Source organism: Stylophora pistillata, chromosome 1 (assembly GCF_964205215.1).
Source record: "Stylophora pistillata chromosome 1, jaStyPist1.2, whole genome shotgun sequence".
In the NCBI taxonomy this organism is placed as follows: Eukaryota; Metazoa; Cnidaria; class Anthozoa; order Scleractinia; family Pocilloporidae; genus Stylophora; species Stylophora pistillata.
In genome coordinates this window covers 48,046,964-48,063,670 of record NC_142519.1, presented here as the reverse complement: position 1 = coordinate 48,063,670, position 16,707 = coordinate 48,046,964, and the positions used below count along the sequence as shown (strand labels likewise).

Below are 16,707 nucleotides of genomic sequence, written 5' to 3'. Positions count from 1 at the left end.
TCCCTCACTTCGATTCAGATCGAGTGACTTTAAAACAGCAATGACGTCATACACTAAAAGCAGGCTGCATACGGCTTTTCCAGATCATTATCTTAAAAATACATTCTTATGAGTGAGTTTTCCATTCATTTCAAGTCACCATGGACGACATCCTCAAACATGTGTGCTATAACGTCAGCAATTGTGCCTTCAGCTAGTTTTGCATTTCTATAAATATAAAAGGTTTTGTCAATTTTACATGGCGCGAGTCACCAGCTTATTACAGTTTGTCAAGGAAAAAAACCATTAACATTTTATCCAAGAGAGGCTTCTTAAGGATTTTTACAGTAATTTAGAAAACATATCAATAGAGACAATACAGTAAAACCAGCAGACTTAGGAAAATTGAATTGATCGTTTTGAGGTATGATGTCGCCATGGAGATAGATTTTAAGTCTTTTATTCTAAATTATACTGAAGATGTTAGCCGAGTTTATGAACTAGACCCAGTTTTCTTGCCTTACGTCCAAACATATTCAACACAGATTTTGAAATCACATGTATGATTTAGGACCAATTTGCACTCCACTTCCATTATTAGGCAAGATGCAACACAGTGATCACGAAAGAGAAAATGACAACACAGTTTACATCTCATTGCTAACAACTACAATAACAAAAACATGATTTACACTTAAAAAGTCTTTGAAATCACACTTGGACAACAGATGTTATGCCTCGATCAATTCAAAGCTTCAACATCGCCTCTTGTGGGCCAAAATATGTACTAATGCCTGACCCAACTGCCGGATATCATGGTAATTTTTTTTTCGGGAGGGGGGGCAAGGAGATAAAAGGTAAGATCAGCGACAGCAACCCAATCCTCCCTTGTTTTTGCACTCCCCTACTACTGTCGCACAGTTTAATATCACGTTTCCTTTTACCAACTGAACACCTTGAACCGGCCTTATTTTTTATATGAGGCTTTCTAACATAAATGAACACAGAACGCATCTTCTGATTGGTCAATTCAGTTTCCAACCGGATGCTTTATGAAAGAGGCCCGCATTTGATCGGTGACAACTAGTTATGTCATAAGAGCAATGAAAAACTTTTTTCCGGGCTCTAAAACATGATCAAATAACTGGGAATGTGAGAAGAGACGAAGGCGAGTGATTTTTAAACTTCTTTTTTAAAGTTCTTTATTTAGGTTCTTACAGCTTCTTTTGAAAGCCTCTCTTTTTCAAAGCTTTTTTTTCCGTTAAAACCAACTGATCACATATTTGAGAACTGAGATATCTCAGCGCTACATCGTTTACCACTCATTTATGTAGTTAGAAAACACTTCTCGAAACTGACTTTGAAATCAGGGCTTTACAGGACAACATCGAATTGAACTTAACAAATAACTTATACTATCTTTGAAGCTTTTCCTGGTAAAGTGAGTTATCACATAAAAAAAATTGTGTGCTAAACTAGTAGGATACATTTGAGTAAAGCCGTACTTTCGGCCTCCTCCGCAGCCATGGACAACTCTAAATCACCAAGAGATTCTTCATCCAACCACTCAGAAACTTCCTCTTTTGGTAAAAATTTTTCCTTTGCATTATCAACGCAATAATCCTCAAGTAATACCCCACCACACATATATATTCCACTCATCCTGGCTTCTGTTTCATCCTGACAAATCGCATAATTTGGTGAGAGGTCAATTCCAGCCATTTTATTTATTTTGGTTTGGTTGCTTCTTTCGTCTGATAACTTCCATATTTCGTTCATGTAATTCTCATTATCGTGACAAGATTGTAACGTATGGTTGTTGTGATCCCTAAGGCTTCTTGTATGTCAAACTGCACCCTCGTTATCCCAACTGTGATGTGGAACCTGAAGCTCAAGCAGTAATGCATCGTCCAAGTCATTACAGAAGTCACAATCACCAACTTTAGGTTGCGTAACACAACCACTATTGTCAAATTGCATTACATCTTGTTTATTTCTTGGGACACAATCTTCGTTCATGTTGTTCTCCTTTGTATTTAGTATTTCTTCCATTTCATCATTCCTAGAATCATTTAGCCTCTGCTCGCATTCAGATAACAACTTACAAAGCTCATGGTCATCAAAATCATTACTTGAAAACTCGTCAAACTGAAAAATGAAAATAAACGATTTTGAGAGATTTTTAAATGAATTAACAAAAGAGCTATGGGATTAGTCAGCGTAAACTACACTTCATGAATCGTATTCAAATTTTTTTACACAGGAGAGTGATTATTCAATTACCTCACAACTTGACAACGGATTGATTTCCTGTGGTATAGGCTTTTCTGAAAGTAACCACACGATAAGTGGTTTGCAAATTGCTTTTTTTGAACATACGACAATAGGCTATGACTAGTTTCTATGGTAAAAAGTCTTTTATCCCCTCAATGTTTCCACAAATAGCGCAACCGATAAAGCTTTCCAAATGTTTGGGTAATTAATGGATGAATGTGAAATTTAGTTCGGCCCTTCTCGCCGTTAGGAATAGAATCCAGACTTCTCCCTGATTATTTTTTAAGGCTCCATCTTTATTTCCATACTTTTGCAAAGTCTGGAAAATTTTTCGCAAAATTACACACCTTTCTTATAATATTAAGAGTGAGCGTCTCTTGACTATCTTTTTGAAGGACTGTAAAAAGCTAGAATGATGCTGGTAAAGATTTGAATTTAGATAGATAGATAGATAGATAGATAGATAGATAGATAGATAGATAGATAGATAGACAGATACATAGATAGATAGATTAGATAGATAGATAGATGGATAGATAGATAGATTAGATGGATAGATAGATAGATAGATAGATAGATAGATAGATAGATAGATAGATAGATAGATAGATTATACTAGATAGATTAGATAGGTAGGTAGATAGAAACTGAAGGTTACTTCTCCAGTTCCTGGAAAAAACCCTGGCATACTTTGCATTTCAATTGGAATCTGCGCGAGAACTCTCCATGAATCGTTCTTCAGCATTCTCGATTTTTAAGTCTGCTCCCCGACGAATCCTAAAAAATGATGTGTTTTCGGCATCCAGAACATACCAGGGGAACGATAGTCAATCCCTCTACACTCGGGGTCGTGGCATTTCTGGTAGTAAACACCAAGTCTCAAGCCTGCCACAATCCTAGTATAAAAAAATTAACTGCGTGTTGGTGTATTTTCCATAATCATTGATTCACCTTTCTTATAATTCATGGACGATATTTTGTTTATTAAACTCATTTTCTTTCAAGGGAGTTTGGATAGAACAACATAAGCACCATGCAGTAGAATCGTCGTGATGCAAACCCGAAGTAAACACATTGTAAGGCAAAGAAAATACATGCACTTTATATGATAAGCTGAATAACACGTGCATTCTGATTGGTTCCTACTTATGATCTATTAAAGGACAGACGCATAGATGACGTCACCATTTACATTATTTGCTCTCTAACAATAAAAAACAAATATATTTCGTGTTGCAGAAGGTCTGTACAGTTATTGATCACAGAAGACGTTCAAATGTGGAAAGACTCTATGTTCTTACCACATTTTGACGTTACCTGTGATCTATTACTGAACAGATGCACGGAAACAGAATCTGCCTGTTAATCATTACTGAAAGAGTGGCTTAATGGCTTACATCACGTTATTACTCTTGTGCGCTCTTCCGATGTTTTCACACCAACGGTTATTAATAACATCATAAGTGATTAACTTTCCTGTTGAATAAAAAGAAATTTGTTTGTTTAGACATTATCTCTAGAAATTCTCTGCACTCATCACAGCCTGATTCACTGAATTTGAAGGAACATCTGATCTCCTGTTCCTTACATTCCTTGTCCAGAGGCACGCCTCAGACTGAACTGAATGTATGCACAACATAAATATTGATATAATGTTCCTATATGTTCTAATGCTTTAGAGATCAGTGATCCAGTAGCATCATCCCATATCAAGCTAAAAATAAACAGTATCAGTCAATACTTAAAGACAAAAAGAAAAAAATGAAAGAGAGGAACTGTCTCTGAGACTTAGAGGCTTTTTTGAAGGCTCGGTTTAGACAAAATGTAGTTTCGAGATTGTTGTTCAACCAATCGCGCATGTTTGCCTCTAATCGTCTTTGTAATAACCTACTTTATTGCTTTGCTCACAAACAAGTGATCTGTGACTCACTTGGAAGAGCATTCAATGGAAAAAGTAGAACTGATTGCGACTTCAATTCCTAAAGATGACTCTTTTATTGACAAACGTATAATCCATATTAACAAAGATTTAGTAATACATAGAAAGGTAAAAACGAGCGATATAATATCCCGACGTTTCGGCGACTTCATGACGCCATTATCAAGTACCCTTGATAATGGCGTCATGAAGTCGCCGAAACGTCGGGAGATTATATCGCTCGTTTTTACCTGTAAACGTATAATCATTAATATATATAAATATTTTTTACGTGTAAAAGCTTCTGTCTAAGACGGTACCTTGTGGAAAATAAACCCATCTCCTGATTTGACCCTGTACTCCACCCTTGGTGAGAACACTTAAGATAAAGTTGTCAATTTCAGGATAAGGGGAGTGTTCATATCCATGCTGAGAAAGCGAACCTAGCAACAAGGAGAAGAATTTAAGTAAAGACAAACTTCCTTCTTGTGATCAACTTTCTTTAACATCACTGAAAAAAGAGACCACAGGAGAGGTCTAGAATCTGCTCCAACTATCACATAGGTCAACAATGGGCTAACAGTCCGTCAACTTTCAACTAACTGTTGTTTGATTGTCGGCTAACTGTCTGATCACTTTCGGCTAAATGTCCTTTGATCGTCACCTAACTGTCAGTCCAAATGGGCTAAATGACCAGCAAGAAAGCCCTTGTCAAACGCTTCAGTGCCTGGGTTTCTTTGCCTGCAGAAAAATAAGGACTTGAGCAACGCGAGATGGCGATCGGTCTGCTAGGGGGTTAAGCACCAATACTGAGAGCCAGAACCCTGGCAAACCTCTCCCTGACTTCTCTTAAATCTTCCCATCGGCAGAAAATTACCACCGGGCCGTATTTACTCAACGTTACGTCTTTACAAATATTCTTGATAGGCAATTAACTACAAAACATACTTGAATCGCGTGCATCCATTCGAGAAGATCTTTTGCAAAATTTCTCACAGCTGCCACATGTTAATACTTTGACATCTTTTCCTCCCACTTGCATACTGTTTGATAACGAAAAGGATTACAAAACAGAAAGAAGCGCTAATTATATAGACTGAATTAATTTTGAAAAAAGTTACACCGGGTGAAGACTCAGATTTGTCATCACACTTGTCAAACAACTTGTGTGCTCACCTGACATTGGATACTAGTGAATCAAGAAATAGCAAGTACTCAGAATCTTTGGAGAAACTTCCTTTCACAATTTTGAAGCTAGGCTGTTACGTGACAAACAAGACACGAAAAATGTGGTCAAACTCTCTCCATCTGACATGTGTTAATAATAAAGGCACAACAGAGAATTCCTTCATTACATACCTTATAGGTGTTCTGTCTGGAGAGAACCAGATGAGAATCTTTTCCTATCTTTGTTGACTTGAAAATTCGAAAGTTTCTATTTCTTGTATAAACCCCTGAAAGTTAAAACTAGTGAAGTCAGCAAGTGACAATTTTCTCATCTGCACAAGATCAATGCAACATTGTATTGGCTTCTGATTTTACTTTCTTATTATTAAACACACCTTGGTCACAGAAAATCCCCAATTCACCTTTTCCATCCTTCACAATAAGTTCTCTTAGTTCTTGCAGGTTAACTACAAAGGCAAATGAAAGTGCTACAATTACTTTGTGAATTTAGCTTCACAACAAAATTGATTTTTTTTGTGCATGTGCTCCAGACGAGAACAGCGACTCTCTCCACTTTCGGGTAGAAGAGGTCATCAGGAAACTCAGCCAAGTGATGAAGATTACCTGCCAACACATCAGTCAAATATCTATGCCAACATTGTAATGACTAGGTGGCATACTTTAAGGCTGTCAGAGCCAAGTTATCTCACGGCACTAATTACAAAAAACCACACAAGCCAATAAGTCACTGTATTTTACAAAATTTAATGAATAATTTTTTTGTTTGGTAAACCTCTAAATAGGATAGTAAATGTAAAGGAAACCCTCACCTAACTAATCTTTGTGTTTGAAAAAGTCTCTTGAAAGTGTTTTCTTTTCCTTACTTTTGTTTCTTTTTAAAAATTTCTGAAAATGCTTCAAATTCCATTTGCTTATTTTGGGAGACACTGGTTGTTTCTTATATTTTCCATTGAAATTTGGGCAGAAAATTGGTGAACAAGCAGCCAAAAATTAATCCCAATGCACACACTTGCCATTTGACAGCAGTGCTTTACCTTCCAAGGACTAGCTACAGAAACCTGGAAAAGCTCTGGTAATGAGGGGCCATAATGGTCACAATGCAAATTCTCTGTTTCAGTGAGATGAATTTAAACCATACTAATACCAAACATCAATAATATAATAAAACTGACTTTGCAAACACTACACAATCAGTCCAAAACTGCACCTGAGGTAAAGGTTTCATGTTGTGTCTCTTCTTGTATTTTTGCATTAATTTCAGATGTGTGGACACAGCCATGCATTTCCAGTCAAGACCTCACTCTTTGGCCATGTTGGTTGATAAGAGTCAGAACCCACATCTTTTGTTTGCAGAAAACTCAGAACCAACTCTGAGCTTCCTTTCCAGTAATGTGCAAATGTGTCTGACAAAGTTTCCTGAAAAACAGAGTTCTTGATCAAAATCAAAAATTGTCTCAATTGAGTAATACAGTATTATACACAACAACTTCATGTCTGGATTAAACATAGCTAAGGCCACAAAAATTAAGCAGAAGAATTAGGCAGTCAGAGAAAATCCATTTTCTGAAGGCTAATGAAGACCTTAAAATTGTTCCACTACAAAACAAGACAAAAACAAGAAATCCTCAATCCTTCAAATTATCTGCAGAATTGCAGACGCTGAGTTACTTAAAGTAGCATAATAGAGTAAATATTTTCTGTGCCACAAACAACAGCATTTTACCAGCATGAATGTTATCTTTAAATACAGCACCAGGTAAGTGGAAGATCAGATGTCTTGAAAACTTAGAGGAAGTACTGAAAACAAATCAACAACAATTTACTTGTTAATGACTCAGGGGATTACAGAGTAATTATATAGATCAACGGATCAAAATTATTATTTAGAAATGAAGTTCTCTTGCGATTTTGGCAATGTGAATAAATTATAGGTAAGGAGATACCATGTTAAGGTCAGGGTTTGGTTGGGTCATTGTGACCTAAATTTCCTCTGACAATGTTACTTTATCATCTTAGCTGAACAACAGCAGTGGCCAAAGTCAAAGAGGAAAATGAATGAAGCTATTGAAAAAACAAAAGGAGGCCAAAACCTTAAAACAAAGAGGAAAAACAACAACAAACATATGAAACATATGTGTGAACTGCAGTTATGAAACGTATATATGCACGATCCTTCGCAGTAAAGCACTATTTGAGCAATAGTGAAAATCAGACCTGAAAAAAATTTCAGGCCTGTACGGGATTCGAACCACTGACCTCTGCGATACTAGTGCAGCGCTCTACCAATTGAGCTAACAAGCCAACTGGGAGCAGGCCATCAAATTAATTCGACATAAACCCGTAGATGATAAATCAAACAACAACAAACATATGAAACATATGTGTGAACTGCGGTTATGAAACGTATATATGCACGATCCTTCGCAGTAAAGCACTATTTGAGCAATAGTGAAAATCAGACCTGAAAAAAATTTCAGGCCTGTACAGGATTCGAACCACTGACCTTTGCGATACTAGTGCAGCGCTCTACCAATTGAGCTAACAAGCCAACTGGGAGCAGGCCATCAAATTAATTCGACATAAACCCGTAGATGATAAATCAAACAACAACAAACATATGAAACATGTGTGAACTGCGGTTATGAAACGTATATATGCACGATCCTTCGCAGTGACGCACTATTTGAGCAATAGTGAAAATCAGACCTGAAAAAAATTTCAGGCCTGTACGGGATTCGAACCACTGACCTCTGCGATACTAGTGCAGCGCTCTACCAATTGAGCTAACAAGCCAACTGGGAGCAGGCCATCAAATTGTACTTCGGCATGACGCACTGATTGAAAGAGGAGCATTTCTCTTTGAAACATCTGAAAAGACCAAACCAGGCTCTGGAATAAAAATTAATATCTCTATATTTTTAAAGTGATAATTATCATTAAAATTCTTGGAATCCCAAGTATGTTAGACCTCAGGAATACTTTCACTTGCACTAAAGAGAGCAACTAAGTTGATCAATTACCATTTTTCAATCACCAGTATATCATAGAAAAAAGTAATAGCACTTCACAAGGATAATAAGAAATCTTATCTGAATCATGCATTTGCATGGAAAAAAACATTCATTACTACACACTAACCTTGAATCCAAATCTATAATATATTTCCTGTTACAATCAACACCATAAATGTTTTTCAGGTGGTGACAAACATACTGAAGAAGAAAAAAATATTCATATTCATGGATTCCATGATATGTCCTCCTTTTAATGCTCCCCAGGAATGAAAGATCAGGCTAGGGTTTAATGCTCCTCAGGAATGACAGATCAGGCTAGGGTTTAATGCTCCCCAGGAATGACAGATCAGGCTAGGGTTTAATGCTCCTCAGGAATGACAGATCAGGCTAGGGTTTGATGCTCCTCAGGAATGACAGATCAGGCTAGGGTTTAATGCTCCCCAGGACAGACAGATCAGGCTAGGGTTTAATACTCCACAGGAATGACACATCAGGCTAGGGTTTAATGCTCCCCAGGAATGACAGATCAGGCTAGGGTTTAATGCTCCCCAGGAATGACAGATCAGGCTAGGGTTTCATGCTCCCCAGGAATGACACATCAGGCTAGGGTTTGATGCTCCCCAGGACAGACAGATCAGGCTAGGGTTTAATGCTCCTCAGGAATGACAGATCAGGCTAGGGTTTAATGCTCCCCAGGAATGACAGATCTGGCCAGGGTTTAATGCTCCCCAGGAATGACAGATCAAGCTATGGTTTAATGCTCCCCAGGAATGACAGATCAGGCTTGGGGATTTTCACTGAGCAAACAACTCATAGAATTCTCCAGTACAGCTTTTTACAATACAGACAACAGTCCAGTATTTGTTCTATGTTATCTAATTTGCTCTATAGCAGAAAAAAGCAAGCCAGCAGAAAAAATAGATATCAAGTTATTTACTGGCATAGATCAGTCCATACGAGAAAAACTGTACTATAAGTCTTGAGTATGAGCAGAGGTCTTTAGCCTTGGGTGGTGCTCTAGACCTCCAACACAGTTTTTCCCTTTATTATGCAGACCTCCTCCCACACACATTTACTCAGCAATGGAAAATATTCTCTCATTTGTCTGCACTTATTCTCTTGTCTTTAATGAACTGTCTTTTACTCACCTTGATGAAAATTTCTACCATACTGGCTCCATCCTTTTGTGGATTAAATTTGGTTTTGAATTCCAGGTCAAAATACAGTCGACCAGCAGCCCCTATGATTATTCAAAGGTCAATGATATTGCAACAGAATCTTAAGTGTAAGACATCAAACCAGCTCCACAATATAGTTGCTACCAGACTTCCTCATTTTAAAGACAACAATCATTCACTCCATCAGGGACAGGTTGTTCAAAACTGGGTTAAGATAACCCAGGGTTAGTGTGAATCAAATCAGATTTAAGATCTGAAAGCTTTAAAAAAAAACTTCAGTACAATTCTTTTTGCCTACAATTTGATAATTGAACATCCTTCAAAGAATAGAGAAAATTATCTGTGGTGAGTAAGGCTTTTGAACAAAGGAACAAAGAATCTTGATTAAAATTTAACCCTGGGTTAGCGCTAATCAGCCTTTGAACAACTGGGCCCAGACCTCTATTTTATTATCAACAACTACAATGGCCACCTCCTTCATCTCAACACTATTTTACCAATCTAGAATAATTTGCCGTCTCAGTTTTCAACAGTTTCACTCCCAATTAACTCCTTAACTTCCAACTGAGTGACCATAACAGAATACCTCTCTACAACATCAATTCAATATCAAGCAGACAACTGATGAGAATAGTCAATCCAACAACAAATTCTCCAAACTAACATCACAAGAATTGTAAAGAGTACAGTTGGGAGGCTTACTAAAAAGATCTTGGGAGTGAAAGCACAAAGTCTATGAATGACTATTTTAAAAATATGTATTAAAAAAATTAATTATACATAGATTTAAGAGTACCTTCTGGTATAACTTCATAATAATTTCTGTCCTCTGGTGAACAAATCCTACCAAGTTCAAAAAAGAAATATCAGGAATGACAAGGAAAGAATGAGGTTTTTGTTTGTCTGTTCATTTGTGTGTTTGTTTTTTTTTGCACTTGCATCAACTTTCTTCATTTTGAGCTATTTAGTCATTTTGAATTTAGGATCTGTATAAAGGTCAGTTGAACTCTTCTTTGGTCAGCTTCACCTACCCTTCCCACCAAGCTTTTGCACTGCCAGAAGTTTTAAATATACCATGCCTTGTAGGGGAGAGATCCAGGGCAGGGATGCAGGAGATGTGCACCCCATCCCTCTGAGATGACCTGCACTTTTCTTACACCTGTATAAGAAAACTCAGCAGTTTGTTTGTGTTGGAGAAAAACATGAGACAGGATTGAAAAATGTCTGTCTGATGCCTTGAGAATGGTAGTTTGGAATGGCTGTTTCAAGCAGTAGCCCTTCTTTTTGTCAGTGCAGACATCAGCTGGGTCATTTGTTAATGGTCCCACTGTGTCTTGAGAAAAACCCTGGATCCACCCATTTGTGCATTTTTTGAAGATTGCTAAGAACTGCAGTAAAATAAATGTGATACCTGACCTTGTGTATTTGTGCCAAAAATATGGCAAAGTTGCAACAATATAGCCACGTTTTCCGTCACAGTCTTTCTCTTTGGCAAACACATGAACATCCTATCCAGTAAAAAAATTAAATTTCACTATAAAATGTGCTATTAGTTACAGTATTTCATTACTTCCTATCCTTGAACTACTTTTGCTTTATGGTGAGAATGAACCCAAAAGTACAGTGACTGTAGGAAGAGAAAAACAAATCCAAAAAACTGCTTTTCCTAATTAAAAGGTAAAACCCAGTTACTTCACTTGCATTGCAAGACATTCTCCCAGACACAAATAAAAGTTTAGGTGAAGTAACTCTGCTGAATAAATTATGGAATGGTTGAGGCACAGAAAGAAATTAATGTTCTAAGATGAGAGGTAAACTGTAAACCTTCACTAATGATTGTCTGCCTTGGTGTATGTTAGGAACAGCTACGTCAAATTAATTTTGTCAAAGAAGAATTCTTATTCTAAAATCTTGAGAAGCTGATGTTTTGTTAACCATTGAGATTCCATAAACTGCAGGTATGTTATTCTTTGAGGATTAGAATTGCCTTTCTGAGTGATACTAGGCCTAGACCTGCCAATCACAGTGAATTAAATAGTTGAAGGAAGCTTTAAGAAAATGATAATTTTGAGGTGACAAAAAAATATACGTATAATATTACGTTTGCTAAAAAGTATGTCTCAACTCCTAGAAATAAGAAGAAATTCAAAGAAACTTTTAAACCTTTAGCTCACCTACCTCTTGACAAGTCTCGAGGTAATCAAAGGCCATCTGTTGTCGTGGGAAAGTTTCAAAGATAGGTGGAGGGTCCTCTATCCCAAAAAACATCATCAATGTTAGGGACGGAACTTAATTCACAACTGAGTTGTAATTTTAATTCCAGCAAAGATAAGAGTAAAGCTGAACATGCAGCGTAGTGGAAGTGACAGAGTAAGTCTTTTCTAAAGCACCCATTACACCCACTAGAAACACATTAGACATTCAGTCTTTTCTAAAGCACCCATTACACCCACTAGAAACACATTAAACATTCAGCAGCTATAAAACCTCAGAGGACAGGCCTAACTTCAACAGCAACTAAGAGATTTAAAAAGTTCAGATCACAATGAGGAGGGGCATTGGGATTTCTGGTCTTGCAGTTTTGGCTATTTTTTAGACTGGTTTTCAGCTTTTAGCCGAAAAAAAATCTGCTTTTTGGTTTTGGTGCTCATTCCAGTTTGCAGATTTTCCATTTCTTTTAACATGGTTTTGGGTTTTTATCAAAAAATTCCAATGGGTTTTGCATTTGGTATCAGATATGGTTTTCGGTTTTTCCTATTAGGTTTCCATTTCTCTTGTCTCACTGCATTAGGGTTTTGATAACAGGGATGTGGAAATTTAGATCATTTTGATGGTTTTACACATGGTTTTCAGCTTTGAATTGCTTTTTTTTCTTTCTTTTTTTTTTGCAGTCTCTAATAGACCCCAATACCCCGATGCAACATTGGTTCTACCTGCACACAACCTAATGGTCTTGGAGTGATGTACTTTGAGGGGAAGGAAGTAAATAGGAAGGAAAATATAGAAGTCCATGCTGGTATTTTAGTGAGATTCGGAGCAAGCTAGGTTGTTTTCTAATCATTATTATCCCTTTCCTAATGAATTAAGTTAATAAAAAAAATTTCCTATTAAACTCCTGATTTATATGATCATTTTTATCTTTATCTTTATCTAAATTGTTTGGTTCACTGATTCCTTATAGCATAATCGTACATTTTAATTTGGTGACATATTAAATTTTCTTAAGCCAAAGGTGTAAATTGGAATTGTGTAGGGACCATTTGTAACTAAAGATGACACGAGGGTAGGATTTCCGCACTGCACAGCCCCATACTTATGTATTATGTATTATGTACACAGCTCATGGATAAAAAAAACAATGATGAAAATGCAAATTGCCTTCAGGAAAACGTTTTTAAGCTAATAGAAAATTGCAATAAAACATTTTTTATTAAAACATTAGAATACGTTTGACATGCTAGACAGGGACATTTTGGACATGGCAGTAACGTCATTATCCAGTCAAAATTATTCAGCTATTAGATACTAAAAGTGGTTGAAACATTTGCCAAAAAATAAATAACTAAAGCTAAACAAAAGTACACTGATTCTGGAACTGAAACTATGCACTTAGATACAATGAATATATGAAAGTTCATTTTTGAATATATGAAAGTTCATATTTGAATATATGAAAGTTCATATTTGTATCTGATTTATCATCACGGGTTTATTAAGAATAAACTTAACGGCCTGCTCCCAGTTGGCTTGTTAGCTCAATGGGTAGAACGCTGCACTAGTATCGCAGAGGTCAGTGGTTCGAATCCCGTACAGGCCTGATTTTTTTCAGGTCTGATTTTCGCTATTGCATAAATAGCACTCTGCATCATACGTAACTTTGCACTTAGTTGGTTATCACCTCTAGCTGTAATATTTTAAAAAAAATATTACATGGAGGACTAACCAACGTAACTACAATCATGTAACTTAAATTGTGTACATATCATCCAGATTCCGCGTACTGTACCTTCTTTCATGGGAATTTGAGCAATCCGAAATCCTTTGACAATACACCAATATACTTTTCTGTCATTTGAAACAAAGTCATGTTGAAGCTGGCTGATCTACACAAAACTATCATAACACCTGTCATTTGTCATTAACATGTACATTATCACAATGGCGTGACAATGGCTTTCTCCATGAAGTTTATATCAGGTCGCTCCAAAGAAGAGGAAAAATTGACATTTTTCAATATTTCAGCAGATTGCCATGCATTCTGAAGTAAAACCAAAAAAAAGAAAAGGGAGGAAAACCTTGATTGAACTTTCATAAACACTGAGAGTGAGAGTATACATGTAAATTGCAACTTGTCAGTGGTAGTACTACACATAAAACCCAGTTGCCACAATATCAATTTGTACAACATATTGCTTCTTTTTACAAAGAGCAGGTTCAAGCAGTTGTCATTTCTGGGTGACAGGAACTGAGATGTTTCGAATCTGAGACAGTTCGAATCATCTCAAAACTGTTAGAAAACTGTCAGAAAATTTGCACAAGATATGATAACGAGAGACTTGTCACCGCCGCAGTGCAATTGAGTCAGTCAATGTTTCCTTCCATGTCTTGATCACTAAAAAATCAAAACAAAGTTCAAAATGAAAGATTCAATGAAATCATGTCGTAATTCCACCTTTCAAACTACTTACTATCCACACGCAAAGCTAAATTTGTTAGAAAATTATTGTGATAAAATCCCTGTTCCATTTGTTGTAATAAGGCGATACTGATTTGTTCAAGGCTCACGTGGACTATGTGTGTAAAAAGGTGGCATCAAGAGTTAGTATTCTGGGCTGTATTAGAAGTTTTGTCACAAAGGAGGCAGCAACACTTGTTCATAATGCTTTAATTCTTCCCTTATTTGATTACTGTGACATTGCCTGGAGTAACCTTCTACAGCAAGATATAGATCGACTACAGCGCTTACAAAATAGATCTGCATGGATTATTACACATTGCTCTCCCTCATCTTAAGCAACAGAGCAGCTGCAATGGCCGAATCTTTCCAGTAGACGCTATTACCACAAGGCTAAGCTCGTTTTTCTCTGTCTTCACTCATTAGTTCCTAATTACTTTTCATCATATTTCACCAGATTTTCGAATATTCACAACTATTCCACAAGGCAAAGTATGAGGCTATACCTACCAAAAGTAAAACAGAATTTTGGGAAAAGGACCTTTCTTTTTACTGGCACAGAAATTTTTAATAAACTTCCTTTAAATATTGTGAAGAGTGAAAACATTCAAACATTCTGCCACCGAGCAAGACATTTCTTTTTATCTTAACTTGATATTTTATCTACTATTTTAGGTCCTAACTGAGTTTTGGCTTTGTGGTCTTAGGCTGTTAATGTAGTTTTAAAATCCTAGTAATATATATAAATAATTGAAAATTTTGATGTAATTTATTTTTAAGTAACAGGGCCCCTATGGAAACCAGCCTTGTGCTGAATGGGCTACCCTGTGTAAATAAAGTTCTACTTACTTACTTCAAAATCTCCACTTTGTGATAGTTTTTGCATGAGTGGTTGATTTTGATTTTACATGCATTACTACCGCTGACAAGTTGTGATTTATACTCTCACTCTCAGTGTTTACGAACATTAAATAAGGTTTTCTTCTTTTTTTTTTTGGTTGTTTTTACCTCAGAATGCGGGGAAATCTGCTGAAATATCGAAACAATTAATGTCCATTTCTCGTCTTTCTTGGAGCGACCTGATGGAAACTGGAAACTTCATGGAGAAATCCAGCGTCACGCCATCATGATAATGTACATGTTTATGTTAGATGATTGATCTTAAGATAGTTTCGTGTAGATCAGCCAACTTTAACATGTTTCAAATGACAGACAAGTATATCGGTGTATCATCAGAGGATTTCGGATTGCACAAATTCCCATGAAAGAAGATACAGTACTCGGAATCTGGATGATACGCACACGATTGTCGTTACGTCGGGTAGTCCTCCATGAGGGTTGATCAATTGTTTTTAAATATTAAAACTAGAGGCAAGATCTCTCTTCAGGATATTGCTCAGAAGATAACATTCTTTCAAAGTCTTGCACTTTTCATTAGTGTGAAACATTTGTTGTTGAGAACATTAGATGTAAACATTGCCAATTTATGCAATATCTGATTTTTGAGCTTCGTTTGCGAATTGCCACTGTGAAGAGTAGAGGCTGGCCCGCATAGATTTTTACACATTTAAAAACTAGAATATTATAACCATGAACTACATGCATAGTTTCAGTTCCATAATTGGTGTGCTTTTGGAGAAATTTAGACAAATGTTTTCCCTGTTTTACCCTACAGCAGAAGTGATCAAAACTGTACCAAAATAAATAATCTATTGGTGTGTTCACATCCACTCCAAGGGCAAATAGAATGCATCAAAGTAAAGATGAATGATGTCACTATGTACAGTAGAAGTACCAATCTGTAATGTTGCATGTAGCTTGAGATAAACAAATAAACATTTTACACTTCTTTTGCGATATTTTTTATATGAAAATGAGGCTCCAGGCCTCGAACAAGCAGCCATTGTTACCATGGCAACAGGAGTGCTGCCACCTTTACAAGGGCATTTTTGTGCATCCCCACTGAGTGCCTAGCCGCATGCAAAATTTGAAGGGGGGTTGAAAATTTTCATTCCCTAAGATGTTTGATTCTTACCGATGAATAACATCTGCATAATTTCAAACGTGGTAATGATTTCTGTCAAATATACTAAAAAGTTGGGCGTACCTTCGACGTTTAAGTAAAATCGGGTGATCTCCGAATTCCCTGGCACATCTCTCCAATTTACTCATCTTTTGTTGCCAAGCTTCATTCGTTCTACAGCCAGAAAATTGAACAAACTAGTAGTAGTTGTAAATGAAAATCAACACAACAGCTGATTAAGTGACGTGCAGGTACCTCTTTGAATTGTCCCCATAAAATGCCCTCGTAGTGACTGTACTTTCTGCCATCTTATAAATATGTAGCCATCACGATCGTGTTTCTACTCATAGATGCTAAAACTATCAATCTACCACACGAAAACGCGAACTAAACTTGAATTGTCGTCTGCCTCTCGTCTGCCATGTTTTTCAATATTTCGCGCGGTACACCGCTCGCCA

General features: G+C 36.7%; 1 pseudogene across 1 annotated transcript; it reads right to left on the bottom strand.

Annotated features, from left to right (window-relative positions):
- Positions 1-1,152: 1,152 nt before the first annotated feature.
- On the bottom strand, positions 1,153-16,669 carry LOC148742851 (DNA-directed primase/polymerase protein-like; annotated as a pseudogene). Its single transcript, XR_016001393.1, has 19 exons — positions 16,505-16,669; positions 16,334-16,423; positions 11,971-11,977; positions 11,730-11,801; positions 10,968-11,059; positions 10,348-10,394; positions 9,522-9,613; positions 8,498-8,571; positions 7,083-7,156; positions 6,567-6,775; positions 5,734-5,805; positions 5,531-5,625; positions 5,348-5,430; positions 5,120-5,214; positions 4,492-4,614; positions 3,651-3,729; positions 3,067-3,149; positions 2,263-2,306; positions 1,153-2,127 (listed from the first exon to the last, which is right to left on the bottom strand). The product of XR_016001393.1 is annotated as a DNA-directed primase/polymerase protein-like (transcript).
- Between the last annotated feature and the right edge of the window lie 38 nt (positions 16,670-16,707).